Consider the following 15,100-nt stretch of genomic DNA (forward strand, 5'->3'; position numbering starts at 1 on the left):
TACTTAAGTCACGCCGAGGAATAAAGTGTGATGTGTTAAGTAGACCAGTAAGTAGACAGAGCCAGTAAGTAGACCTTGAGTTAATATTTTCTGTGTCAAAAACAAAGAAGTTCCTATGTAGACTGATCCTCAAATATTAATTAATCCAATTTTTTGTGAACCCTAAGACAGATATGTTTTTTGTCTTCAAGTGAGTGAAGACTGATGACAGTGTGAGGAGCTTTATGCTTGAATCTCCTCACAAAACACACCTGACACCTACTTCCACACTACCTGGTACTGAATTCCTATCCAACACTTCTGGTATGAAATTATTGACTTTATCCCTCCTCCTGAGGAGCCGCATCTAACTGTCTCCTCTCTCTGTCTGCTCGGAGTAACATCAACAGTTAACAAATTGACTACATTTCTGCTGCCATTAAAATGTAAACCCCACTACTTATTAACTCCTTATAGTCCTGAGCCAACTATCGTCAATTTTATTTTATTTTTTTCGCTGTTATTACTTATATTATTATTGCTACAATATTGGTGCCAACCTCAGTAACAAGTACACAGTTATTACGCTCATAAATCAAAAAAACTAAATCTCCATTTTTTAAAAATGTTTTTTTGTGTCTTCGTTTGTTTTTTGTTTTTTTGTTTTACAGACCTTTACACGTGCATTCATACTTACCGCAGCCACACATAGCACCACAATTTATCTGGTACATAATGAACTGAACCTCCCACACCTTCCCTGTAACTATATAGTGTGGATGTCATAAACTGTTTTGGTGTTCTATCTTAATGTCTGTACTTTTTGACACATCTACCATTGTCTAAGTCTGTCTGATGTCCTTTTTTTTTGTCATATTGCACCAATAAAAAAAAAGGTTTCTGGCATGAAAATTGTTACATTTAAAATATGAAGTTCATGCTGAATGTCAAAGTGTAATGTCACAAATTGAAAAACCCCTTTTGTTAGTGTTGTCTTTCTCATTTCAGTACTCTTAAAGGAGCTTTTTATGTCTTCAGCTCATACTGAAACCTGGATACACAGTAGTAGACTGAGCACAACTGAGGTCTCACACAGTTTTGAAATACTGTCCTTGTCAGCACAGAGGAGGTGAATGAAATTTCATTTGTGGTTTTGAAAAAATCCATTTAAAATGACATAAACAAAACCTGCTTGTTTTTCCAAAAAACAATATTCCTGTTATTCTGGATAATACACAGATTTCGCTGTCAACAGATTTCAGAAGGCTCTTGCACACCTATTCTGTTCAGTTTGTTTTAAACAAACTTTGACGTCTCAGCTGATGTAAAAGCTGTCAATCAAACTCTGGTGGAGACTAAACAACCAGACTGAGGATGCCTGAAAAGGAGAGAGAAGCAAACAGACCGACCACAAGACATGTGCGTTTAGCAATTCAAAGAAGCTATCTTTATAATTATGTAATATCATTTGGTAACTATGGTGACATGTAAGCACATCACGTGGCAATGAGAATTTTCCCTGACGGATCAGAAAGTAAAAAACAGGGTGTGATGTGTATTTCATCAGTCACCATCCCCTCTTAATATTACAGTACAAGATACCTCCTTGTTGTCTTGCTTTCTACGTATCTGTCAGTATTCATGACAGCTGAGCTCCAGTTACAGTCTGGACTATTAATGACCATAATCAGTTGTTTCTTCATGAGCTCAGAGAAGATAAACACATCACTTACAACCTGCCTGACATATATAAAGTCCTGGATGGTCATTTAAATGCAGATCAAATTGAAATGAAGGTCTTTTGCCTTAAAGCACATCAGGAAAACACAAATCTAAACTTCATTTCCATAACATAACATAAGACAGCCCTTCTGTCAGTTCAGGAGTATCACTAGATGTTTTCTTTCATTTCAGGTAGCATTTAATGCCTTTCTTTCCAGCCCATTGGAATTCCACAGAAATCAATCAAACACCTCCAGCTTGTGCAAAATACAGTCCTGCTTCCAGGATTCTCAGTAACTAGAAAATATGATCATATTTCTCTTGTTTTGGCCTCCTTACACTGGTTACCTTGTGGCCTTCCACTGGTCCAGACTGGAGACAGAGGGTTGCAGGGTGTTTGCAGACAGGGGTCCAAAACTTTGCAATAACCTTCCACTGGAAATTAGACATGCAAGCTCAGTGTCCTCTTTTAAATTTCCATCAAAGACTTATTTTTATTTATTAGCTTTTTATTAGTTTTACACTGGTGTTTGATTTATTTACTTTGGTTTGTTTATTTCCATATGTTCTCTTGTTATTTAAACTTTCTTTTACATAACTGAACTAATTACGTAATAGTAAATATAATTAGTAATTTTCTTTTTTCTTTTCTTTTCTTCTTTCTAAAAGTGCAGCATGATGCATTGCTGTTAGTCAGTTACCTGTCAGTTGTGACTACAAGTTTGCAGCTCTAAGTCATTAACACCAAACAGACCAGAACTGAAAAGCAACAAAGGATCTTTTTTTTTTTTTCTTTTGTCCAGACCGACTGACCCAAACTACAGGTGTGAAGATGACCATAGAAAGTAGTTGAAAACTGCTCACAGTGAGCTCTGTGGATTAACCGGTTACACTGTCTCTTTAATTTGGGTGAACAGACCATTTAATGTGAAATGTTATGTTCTTGGTTCTCTTTTTGATGACACTTGAAGACTGGCAGCTAAGCACACCTACCGAGCGCACCATTCAGCACCATGGACAGCACCTCAGCAGATGAAAAATTATGTTTTGCTTCCCAAAATCCACCAAGGTACTTTCAGTGTGCACAAGCGCAGGCTGCCTGCTAAACGGTCGGCTGTGACAAATTCTCTGCCAGCTTTATTTTTTAATTTTTTTTTTTTTTTAAACAAAAAAAGTATAAATCTCTTTGTGGCCTATAAATAACTTTAAAGGTTAGGGCTAAGGACACACATATTCACAAGATTCCTTCCTTTATAGTTAGATAACATAAAAATAACTTTAACTTACATCTTAGCAACCACAAGCTGGTTGGTTACAAAATGAGTTTACAATTGCTACAACTGTTAACTAAACGTATAAACACACAAAACATTAAATTCACCATTGCACCTTGTTAATAACGAAAACCGAGAGAGAGCCTTTAAAGTAAGTTACCTTTAAGAGGATTTTTACATTTTGTAGTCTTTCTTCTTAGTTTCTTTTCTGGAGCTCTCAGCTCTCAGGGAAACCACCGTTTATGTTTGGCCATCTTAATATGATCTTTTATATCGATATTTCAACTGTGTATGACCAAAAATGTACCACAAGCTTCATAGAAATAACACAACTTATGTTGTTGACAGCTTGACAACAACACATTGATTGATGGACATACATGCAGACAAATCAGTATTGAATCCAGACACGTGTTGCATTGTTTATGTTTTTTACATTGGGTTAGGTAATAATGAGTGGGACAGAACATGATAAATGTTTGTGTAAGCGCTGAAAACTAGTATAATATTATAAATATTATTTTAATTGTGGTGAAATCTGGGACATTTTAGTGTTTTACAGATATTTGTCAGAACTCAGGACACCCAACTTGAAACCAGGACAATCCTGGACAAACCAGGACATCTGGTCACCATAATAGTTTGTGACTTAAGGCCTTGGTTGGCTAAAGTCTCTACATCCTGGAGGTACTGAATGATACATTTCAGCTCTTTTTTCACATCACCCCTGCTGTTGTTTTCTCAGACTCTTACCCCAACTCTAAATCCTCATCTGTGATTTTTCTTCAGCGGGCATTTGCAATAAAATTTCCAATCTCCTTAATGTAAGCCTCCCTGGATATCCGAGCATCTGCTAAATGCCTGAAATGTAAAACTCAGGGCTCAGACGGAAGTTTGTCTGCAGCCGGTGTGATGTCGCTCAGGGTTTAACCGTGCGTCTTGTGTTGTTCGACAACTGCGCCGGATAAGAGGCGGCTGTGTATGAATGGCACCAGGCCATAAGGAGCGAATGTGATTACATTTAATTAACAGTTCTCTCATCTGGGCCTGATTACTGACCAGATGATAACAAAGAGTAGCGGTTACTGTCACTGCCAGGTGTGTGTATGAGGGGTGTATGTCCATGAAAGAGATTATCCACGTCTGTTCATTGTGTTTATGTTAGTGTGTGAGCATGTTTCTGTGTGTGCAACAGTATAAAGGACTGTACTAAAATTATTTGGGGATGGGAGTGTGTTTTTATATTTTAGAGGGTAGTTTTTGTGAGTGCAGGGGAGGGTTTTTTCATCATTTTGTTTTGTATTTGGCCATAGGCACAGAACAACATCCTGACTCTGTATCATGGCTTCATTTTCATTGTCAAATCAGCTAGTTAATAGAACCAATATGTCAGTTTTGAGAAACAGATTAAGCCGGAGTCAGACTACAGGAGCTAACTGATTTTGAGATCAGGTTGCATCACGCACATAAGGAGAAACCTCAGAGATGCTCTTCTCTCTAATGTCAAGCATGCACACACTACAAGTTTGTAAAATAATAGCTCATCATACACTACAGGATATTATTAAGATTATCATGCCACAGGGAGCAATGCACCACCTCATGTGATCTCACGTGATGTCACGGGGAAGTAGATGTAAACAAAATGCTTTGCAGTGAGAAAAAAACAAAAGCAGAAGACTAAACGAGTCTGGATGAAATAATGGTCGGGGAGATGCGGTCAACACGGGTTGTCTGTTCTTCAGCGAGAACTGGAGGTGAGATTTTAACTGTCAGTTTTAATGTCTGTCAACAGTAGTATACTAGCCAACATTAAGCTCAAGGGCTAGAATGTTTACTGTTGCTTGGCAACACCATCAGCTCTTTCTCGTTGGCTATTGTGGTCCTTCTCGGAAAATAGTGATGTAATTATTATATACAATATGCATATTGTATATAATATTAAAAGGGACATATTCTGCAAATTTCCAGTTTTTACTTTTATTCTGGGGCTCTACTAGATTATCTTTACATGATTTGCAGTTAAAGAACTCTTTATTATGAGCCCATTCTATTCATTTTTCCAGCCTCGGGAAGCTGCCCTTTCACAGGTTCTTTACTCAAAATGTCAACTTCTCAAACCATCTATACATGTTCAGGCCCGTATCCAAGCAGAAACAAAGACTATGAAACAGACGGCCGTTTATGGACATGTGCAACGACATGATGTCACCACATGTAATCATCTCATCTCATGTCAGACAAAGCCCAGGTATTAATGATAAAAAGAAGCAGTACTAATACTGTTATACTGAGCTAAAGAGCTCTTCGATGCCACAAGATTAAATAATAAATATCAATTTCATTAAATGCTTTTCAGCAGTCAGTCCTTTACGTTTCAATGTATATAATACTCAAAAGTTGCTATGACAACACATAGACTAATTACACTGATTAAACCATGACTGAAATTCAACAATAATGAAGGTCAGTCTGAGCGAGGAAGAAACAACCACTGTGTCCTGATCATGGGAATAGAGACACAACTTCTTCTGTCTGTCTTCACAACAATATTTTTTCATTCACTTATTTTTAATATTGCTATAGACTTTCACAGAGTGCTACTAGGGATGTAACGGTATGTGTATTCGTCCCAAACATGGTTAAAAAAAAAAAAAATCACTCAGGTGGGGGACTTGAGTCACATGACTTGACTTCAGTCAGACTCAAGTTGCAAATTTGAGGACTTGAGACTTGCTAATATTACTAAATGACTAATATTGATAAAAGACTCGACTTTACTTTGACTTGGTATTCATGACTTGAGACAGATGACTCGAAAGGACTTTACTTTTTTTTATTAAATATTTGCATTTTTCTAGATATTGATAAAGTATGTTTTGTTTTTGAAACATGTTTGGGTGATTTCTAGTGCAATGCGCACAAACCTGGTAACCTTCTAGGACATGGCAGACCAGCAGAGGCCAACACAAGCAGATATCATGGAATGGACTAGTCCAAAAAATAATAAAATTTGGATTCAAGGATAAGGGTCCCTATTTTAACCGTGCAAGTGCAACGACAAGTGTAAGGTGGTAGTTCTTACAAGCACGGACTGTGTGGGTGTCTCCATGTGCACCTGCTATTTTGGTTCATGTGTGTGCAGCAGTGTAACATGCAGAAGGGCTGAGTGAAGGTGAACTTAGATGAGTAGGTGTGGTGATTATTAAATACTCTCTTAGCCAGTCACATCACTGCTCTCATAGCTCTGAAATAGTTGTGCCAATCACAGTTAAATATGATAACGACGGCTAAACAAACAGAAAACTTTTCTTCAGCAAATGTCTGGATGGTTCAGAGCATCACGACATCAACACACATCACCACAAATCTGCAGCCAAAGACAGATGGAGTAGTTTTTTTCACCAGTTAGTTACTATAATAACGATAGAAACAAAAAACTACAGAAATTGATTTGGTAAAGCTGTTTAAATGATTATATTGGACTGACGCTATTCCAGCAATAGGTCTAATGTATCTCAGCTTGTACATTGTCACATAGTTTAGTAATTAATGTTATACAACAGTGTTTGCACTGCAATGTGTTCAAGGATAAAACATGAAACACTACTGTTGCTTTACAATAAAGTACACAAAATTCTGAGTAGCTACCAGGGAACAAATGATGATTGAATGAGGAACTAACTGCTACTAAACCATTAGTTAACAGGCAGTTCTTGAGTAACTGCTAATCAAATTCCATATAGAGTAGCTAATGACTAGTTAATGATTAGTTAATTGAGAAACAAGTGAGGAACGAATCAGGAACAATCTGATAATTGATGAATCGTTAACAAGTACTTCCCTAATAATTCCTGATGGAGGAGATACAATTACTAGAGGACAGAATAAGAGATCCTATATTAATGAATCGTTATTGATCAGTTCATGAATATCTGTGCATTGATCACACTGACCACTTTCCTCATGAGTCATTCTTGATTAACTCTGAACCAGCTGCTGAAATGCACAAAACTAAGAACTCCTTCATTACTAATTACTTAAATATTAGTTACTGTTTTTACATAATACTGAGTAGTTACTTAACTTTAGTTCCTTAACAAAAATCTGAGACAGCAGGATTCAAGTCACAGGTCATATGACTTGACTTGTGACTTGCTTGATCAGAGCAATAACTTGACTCGTCTTGCTTGATTCTCACCACAGTAACTTGGCCCTTGCTTGAGACTTGAAGGTTAAGGCTTAAGACTTACTTGTGACTTGCACATGTGTGACTTACATGGCATCACTGAACTATAGCATGCTCATGGGTGTATGCTAGCTAGCTTTGCCAAGGTAGCCTGGTTACCTTGTAGAGTTGCTGCCGTCAGAATGAGAAATAAGAGACCTATGAACACTGACTGAGTGCAACGCTATTATTATAATATGCTCCGTTATCTCTGTAGTGAAACAATAATCATGTCTCCCAGTCCTGCTCGCCTCTCTGTGACTGTCGGCTTTTCACTCTGCCTCTGAGTAAAGCCATTCAGAACAACTATCTGAGGTGGTCAAACAGCACGTTGTAAAAAACAGTTCTGAGAGAGAAAAATGTAGAAAAATGTAGCTAAAAAGTTTCAAATAGTGGTCTGGTCCATCCGTTACCTTTTTTTTTTTAATTTAACCAATATTTAACCAGGAAGTCCCTTGAGATTGAAATCTTTTTTCCGAGGGAGACCTGGCCAAGACAGCACACCAGTTACAGTTTAAGTAGAAATAAATCAACAGATAGGGAAGACAAACATCAAATACAGACTAAATCCAGCTTAAATAAGGCAGTTGCAATTCTCAGTTACATGGACTTTTACATGGCCTTAAATTTTTCCATCCAGCAGGGTGTTACTGTTGTAGCTGCTGGAGGTGGAGCTAGTTTCAAATACTTTATGTACAGTTAGACCATAAATCAGCACATAACAACTGTCAGCAGGTGTCTTGACTCCTTGAAACAAACAGAAAGTTTTTCTTTTCCACTGCAGCAACTAAACTGTTTCAGTAAAAGTTTTGGCCAATGAGCCATTGTTGGATGTTTACCTTTTTCAAAATAAAAGACCAAGATGTTATTTTCTACCCTTCTTTTTTTCTGTTGTTCCGAAATCATTACCGAACTGTGACGCCAGAACTGCCAGAACATACTGAACTGTAGATTTTGTGTACTGTTTTAATATTCTGGAGTTGTATTGGCTTGCTGATTTTAAACAACTTTTATGTATAAGGTAGTTTAAGGTAGTGATTTGCTTTTGATTTTATACATAATCTGTATTTTTTGAGATCCACCAAGCCACTAAATGTCAGAGCCTTCAAAAGCGTACATAGGTGATTTAGTGTTATGTAAAGGTCAAAAATGAACCAGCAGAAGGTGAGATTTTCTGACTTTTAGTTCGTAGTGTGAGACAAGCTCCAAAATACAAAACAAATATTCAATTATTACACCCTCCATGTTGAGAAAATGCCCCCGTTCTTCAAACTCCACACCCCTAGTCAAGATACATTTGATGTCTCAAGCCCAATTTGAGATCAACCAGATGACTTCAACAGGGGTCATTTTCTCAGACTTGACAACAGTTCCTCCAGAACCACTGACAACATTATGCAACTGTTTTCACATGCAGAGTACTAACAACGATCTTCATGTGTAAAATTCGTTGTGTGTCCCTTTAACAGAACAAACTCATGCTTTGCAGTCAAACATCATTCAAAACTGTTTATTTTTAATTCTAGTACAAATGCCGAAGTTTCCAAAGATACCAAATATGTCAGGTTGAATTTTGGGGAATCGTGTGTAAAATGATGCACAAGACATATAGAATACTTCCACTGAAGTGTTGGGTGTGAATATAGCTTAGAGCTGGAACATGATGACACACACCCAGACACACTTACATGATACTGTGACACAGTGTAGAATAAAATGTTTTTTCCAGCCTTAAAGATAATTTACGGGAAACAAAAGGGAAAGCAGAAACTTGATTGAACTTATGGTGTTTGAAAGGTTACACCCTGAGATCAGATCCTGCGCTGATGATGAGGATGGTGATTGAGTGTTGAAGTCTAGTTTTGTAGCTGCAGTTATATTTGTCACCAGCAGAGGGAGCTCTGGCTATATATTGACTGCAGAAACTGGCGGGGTGTGTGTGTACTTATGCGTGTACTTGTGTGTCTGAACCTATAACCATGCCTACATGTCCGTGTGTGTGCACGACTGTATGGAAATTTCGACATGCTGTGTTGTGTGTGTGTGTGTGTGTGTGTGACTGCTTTTGTGTGTGTGTGTGTGTATGAGGCAGAGGGAGGAGGGAATGCTTGGAACCAGTCCAACACAGTAATACCTTTACTTTTGGCCAATTCTCCCAGCAGCCCAGAGAGAGAGAGAGAGGTTGCTTTATGCTTGCCGTCAGCCGGTTTCCATGACGATAATAACCATAACCAGATTTTTATTCCTGTTCGGTCGGCTCCATGTGTGTTCTGTGTGAGTACATATGTGTGTCCAGGTTATCTTAATTAGCTCAAATGTAAAGCTGGGCATTCAAATATAATTAAATCGTCAAACTGAAGTGTGTGAGTTGGAAATTAATTTTTAATAAGTGTAATGAATTTTTTAAAAAGCTCTATGGCCGTGGTGTTGTGGTCAAAAAATCAAAATGAGAGAGAATTATTGCAGGGAACTATTGATAGGATGAATGGTAAGGATAAAAAAAAAAAAGATAAATGGCAGCTTTTGTAAGTGCATCAACATCCAAATAACATGCATGTGATGTATTTGCATAAATACTATGGGAAAGAATCCTGTCATACATCAGGCACCATCTTACAATAAGCAGGATCCAGTCTGTAAAATGTAACATATCCGGTTGTGTTTTACTGCTGTGATTCCTGTTGTAGAGACAGTCGTTAATATAACAGATGAAATAAAAATCATGAGATAGTGTGACCCAGGCTGTCTCTTTTTGGCTTTTGCTACTTCTTGACAGTCTTGAATGCTGGTATCAGTGTGTGTGCAGAGGGTTACTGTACACTTATTGAAATCCTATTTAATACTTTTAAAGACCTTTTGAAGACAAAGACAAATTAAATACTCTGCACAACAGAATGAATGCTCAATGCCAAAGCTGAGCGATATGTTTTAAATCAATGAAAATATTAACAAGGATATTCTTCTGGTATTGTTACGTATCTCCACATGACAAATATATAATTACATGCAAAATAATCCAAATATAATAATCAATAAACTGTGCTCCACTGGTATGCATTACATGAAACAAAAGCCTTTAATAACTCATTTTCTTAGCTTTAAATTACAATTTGCTTGGAATCCTTCATTTGGACAATAGTAATGTGTGAAATGATAAAGCAATATACAATATTATTATCCCTAGTGCTCATGAATACTGACAGGACTGTCATAGTCATCTCAGTCTAAGACTGAACACTGTCAAGTTCAACAGTGAGTCCAACAGAGCTTTAAACTGAGACAAGACCAACAAAAATAGCCCTATTCCAAGACGCAGCTTTAATCAGCATCTATTCAGTGTTTTTTTATTCTGTTATGTCAGATTTAATATATATAAGTATAAAGATTACTCAGGACAGTACACTTGTTTTATACTGTACATCTTGAAATCATGAGTGGCATATTTTCTGATGTATTGCAAACAAAGTCTGGTAATCTTCCTCTAAATCCAGGTGACCACATAAAAACAACTCATAAAATAAATGACTTATTTTACTTTGTCTTGTCTTCCTAAACGGAGGCATCAGAATGTGAATGCTTACGATGCTTATGTCACACATTCATTTATCAAACTAAAACACAAATGTGTTTCCTGTAACCATAATACCACTTCTGCTGAATCATTACAATAAATGGTAGACCAGGCTCAGATTGCACAAAAATGCATTGACTAATTGCCAACTGGACGTTACTCACACTATAATCATCACATGCAACACAATATGATGATCATCATGACAGAACACACCAAACATTTACCTGCACACACACAAGCTACCTCGCGCTAATGAGAGCTCCCCCTCTCCTCTTTATCTGTCCAGTAAGACTTAATAAGGTTGTTATTGAAATCAGTTTCAGCAGTTCTGGACATATTTGCACTTTCATCCTTTTTTAACAATCAAACTCATCAGAAACACCTACTAAGTGGTTGCCAATTAAAAGACTCCTCTCCTCCTCTTAGTCACTATGTGGCACACATTTGGCCATTGTGGCTCCGCACCAAAGAAAGATTCTCACAAATATCAAACAAAGACTTTGCTTGCGTATTACACAAAGACCTCTGTAATTATCTCACTTTCATTTGCGCAGATGGTGTTTTAAGAAATTGCAGAGCCTTTTTTTGAAAAATGAAACAATATATCTATGAACTGTTTTATCAGATTCAGTGAGAACCAGTGGGGGCTGAGTGCAACAGACAGGGTAGAGAAGTACTGAGAGATAGACTAACAGATTGATGGTTTTGGATTTTTGGTCTTTTCATGGTGTTCAGTCACAATAAGAAAAATGTAGAATAAGTCCAGCCTCATTCTTAATATGCAGTAGTGGGTATAGTTAATCGAACCATCCTTCAGTTGCCATATGTGGATATTGAGAGCAGTGCATGTTTTTCTAGGTCCGTTCATTCTGAACATTCTGTCATATTGGCATTATGTTTCCCTTCTCAAACACCTTCTACTACTAAAGAAGTTGCATACAGGATCAGGCTGCTGTGTCAGCAAACAGATAAATCAGACTGACTGGAGAGACTTCCTCCTCTTCCCTGTTGGTGGACTGAGACACGTGTTAAAGATGAAGATTTTCATGTGTGTGAACTGTGCTAAATGTGAAAGTGGCCTCTGCAAAGCCTCACACTGCTTATATTGGATATCAAACAGTGAGCTCCCTCACATCCTGCATGATTGAAGCGGCATATGCATAGCCCCGTATGCCTGATAAGCAACAAGAAAAAGAAGACCGAGACGCATCCGGATGCAGCCGTACATCAGAATGCACACTCATGTACGCACACCCACACACACATACACAATGGACAAACATCCAAGCAACGGGGAAAGATGTTGAAAGCAGCGCGGATACACACTCAGACACACACACACACACAGAGACACAAACACACACACATACACACAGTGCCAGGCAGGTCTTGCAGCACATCACAGGGTCAGCGGCACACATCGGCATGGATTATCACACTGTCACACTCCGCCTCACGCCAACGGATAACAAGCTGCAGACAGACGTCCACTGGGGGAGAAGGGGGAGGCAGCAAAAGAGAAGAGTGTGGAGGGGGGGGGGGGGGGGCAGGAGAGGAAGAAAAACAACACATTGCTTTACGCTCCCAGTGTGTGTATCTTTGGTGTGCACTCAGAATTCTTTGTGTTTTTTGTGGCTGTGAATGCGTGTCCCCTAGCATTAGCATGCAACATCGTGCCTCATACCTTTAATGCATCTTTCATCATGCGTGTTTTTGCTCATTGTGAGCCAAATGAAGGAGTGTGAATGGAAGTGAATATGAGGCTTATTATGGTCTGCGCTGCTGATCCTGTACGGGCTCTGCTGAATGAATATTACATGGAACACACCTTCAGTTTTTAACAGCTAACGCCATGGGATGCATGTAATATTCAACACAGCCTGTCAAAGGGGATAAAACGCCCTTTGCCAACCTGTACATAGCATCTTTATTGATACACACACAAACAAACACACACACATGAGAAATGTCTGCACACACATACTAACCATACAACACAAAACATCCACCCACAGCCCCTTCGATCAAGTAAATAATAGTGTTGCCAGATGTGAAGCTGTCTCTAATATGGAGCAGTGGGGCCGAAGCAGCACCTGACATGTATGCTGCTGTAGTATAGTTTACTGCTGGATTACTATGATATATTTGGGCTGCAAAGTTTAAGACACTACACTGGCTGTCTGTGGGGAAATCTTAAAGGAACAGTATAACAAGAGACCGCTGAGACAGGCTGTAATCAGAGACAGGCCTGTGATTCTAATTCCTTGTGTTTTATGATGCTATTTTATCATACTTTAGTAAGTAGACATTGTTTTATGATCAGCTCCCATTTGCCATGGTCATTTCTTGTTTGCTGTTAATGCTAACTTAACATTCTTGTATAAGTTTCACATTTTTATTTAAGATTTTTGTAGGATTACATTGCTTTTTTGTCTTCAGCAACATATCTGCTCTGCAATCACTTGTCCTGTGTTTTCCTATGAGAAAAAAAAAAAATCAGAAACCAATTTTGCATTCAATCAATGGAATACTGCAGTAACTATCTATCATAGTCATAACAGACGGTCACACTGAGCCTGATAGCATCCGGTTACACAACAGAGCCAGACTCTGAACAACAACAGACATTAGCTTTCCTGCTGAAGTCTCCTTCTTATCCATTGTGGAAATTTCTGTAATAAAGATGGATTCACAAATAGTGAGTTGTCTTTCACAGTTTTATTACACACATATGGATACGGGACTCAGAGTCTAATTTAGACAAAGAGACCCAGAGTGAAGTCAGGCACATACATATATAGTCATAGCCACGCCCACCACTGAATGCTATACAACACTCTGTGATATACAGTCTTGGCAATAAATTGTACAACAGTTGGCCCTTTGTTCATTCCTTATTAGTCCCTTTCTAGCAGAGTTCTTCCTCCCCATCAATTTGCCAGGAACTAAAAGTTGAAGGTCAGACCACACAGTTTTGCCTCAGCACATTCTCACATGAAAGTTATACAAGTTTAAAAAGTTTCACTGTACATACACATCTACATAAGTACAAGCATGTGAATCATAAAACAGTATAACATAAGTGTAAAAAGTTCCATTACATTATCTAACTTACAAACATGAACACACGTCTTGTCCTGCAGCTTGTTGAACGAGCCACCGGACATTAAACATTAACTGAGGAAAAGTGCAACGCTAACATCAGTTAGCAGGCTAGATACCGAATTAGCTGCTCAGCTGCAGCACATTAATCAGCATGTAAACATACGTGCAAAGACTTGTTAGCTTCAGTACCACTGCTAACAACACAGTCTGTCCATGACATGTAGCTACAGCAGTTTGTTTCCTCTGTCTCTTATTCCCTACGGTTTAACACTGTGTGTTCATCCACAGCACACTGAAAATTTCCAACTTTATTTCCAACCAAACTTTATTTGAAAGGAAAAATGAAAGTAAGCACACCCATAATGCTAACAATCCCTCACTGCACAGGTAGGTTAAAGCTGAAGCAGGAAGTGGGTCTGTAACCTGTGATGGATGTTTACAGCAGACACTTTGGGTAATGATTTTACCGTCTACATTTGTTTACACTTCAAAATAAATGAGTCTAACCTGAGGGTTTGTTTACAACCTGGCAGATCATCTACTACTCGTGTTTCTTGACACACCTGACTTTTTTAGCAATGTTGTTGCATTTCCAGATCTCAGCAATTACCTTGGTGAGTACAGTGTTGTCATAATTGATAGAAATGATGATGAGAACTATGAAAACAAAACCCAATCCGTAATAAATGGCACAATTGTAGTTTTATGGGGGGGGGTTATGTGCCAGACTATTTCTTTGCCGGGAGCAGTGATTACCTGGAGTCTCCACCGGTTGCTTGGCAACCTCATAGTGACAACAAGACTCCAGGAAGTCTTGTCTCCTGCTTCTCCAAAGCTGCTCACAAGTGACCCTGCTGGTAAGCCTCCAACCTCTCTAGCAGAAAAGCAGCCTCACATTATGATCAGCTCACACACACACTTGCACAGGATCGGTTTTTCCTTCTTTTGTTCCTTCATTTGTAGTCATCTGTTTTTGTATTTTTTGTATCCTGTATTTTTGAAAGCTGCAGAGATCAGACTGGGAGAATATCTCATTCTCTCTGTCTCCCTCTCTCTGTCGCTCTTCGTTAGCAGAGCAGATGGTGTGAGTGAGCAGGCCGGTCATTTCTAAATCAATAGCCGGGCACATGGGAGTCACTGTGTGTATTTGGAAAAAACACATACACTGTAGCGCGTGCACACACACACACACACACACACACAAAGAGGCATTTCCAA

Source organism: Thunnus maccoyii, chromosome 21 (assembly GCF_910596095.1).
Source record: "Thunnus maccoyii chromosome 21, fThuMac1.1, whole genome shotgun sequence".
Lineage (NCBI taxonomy): Eukaryota > Metazoa > Chordata > Actinopteri > Scombriformes > Scombridae > Thunnus > Thunnus maccoyii.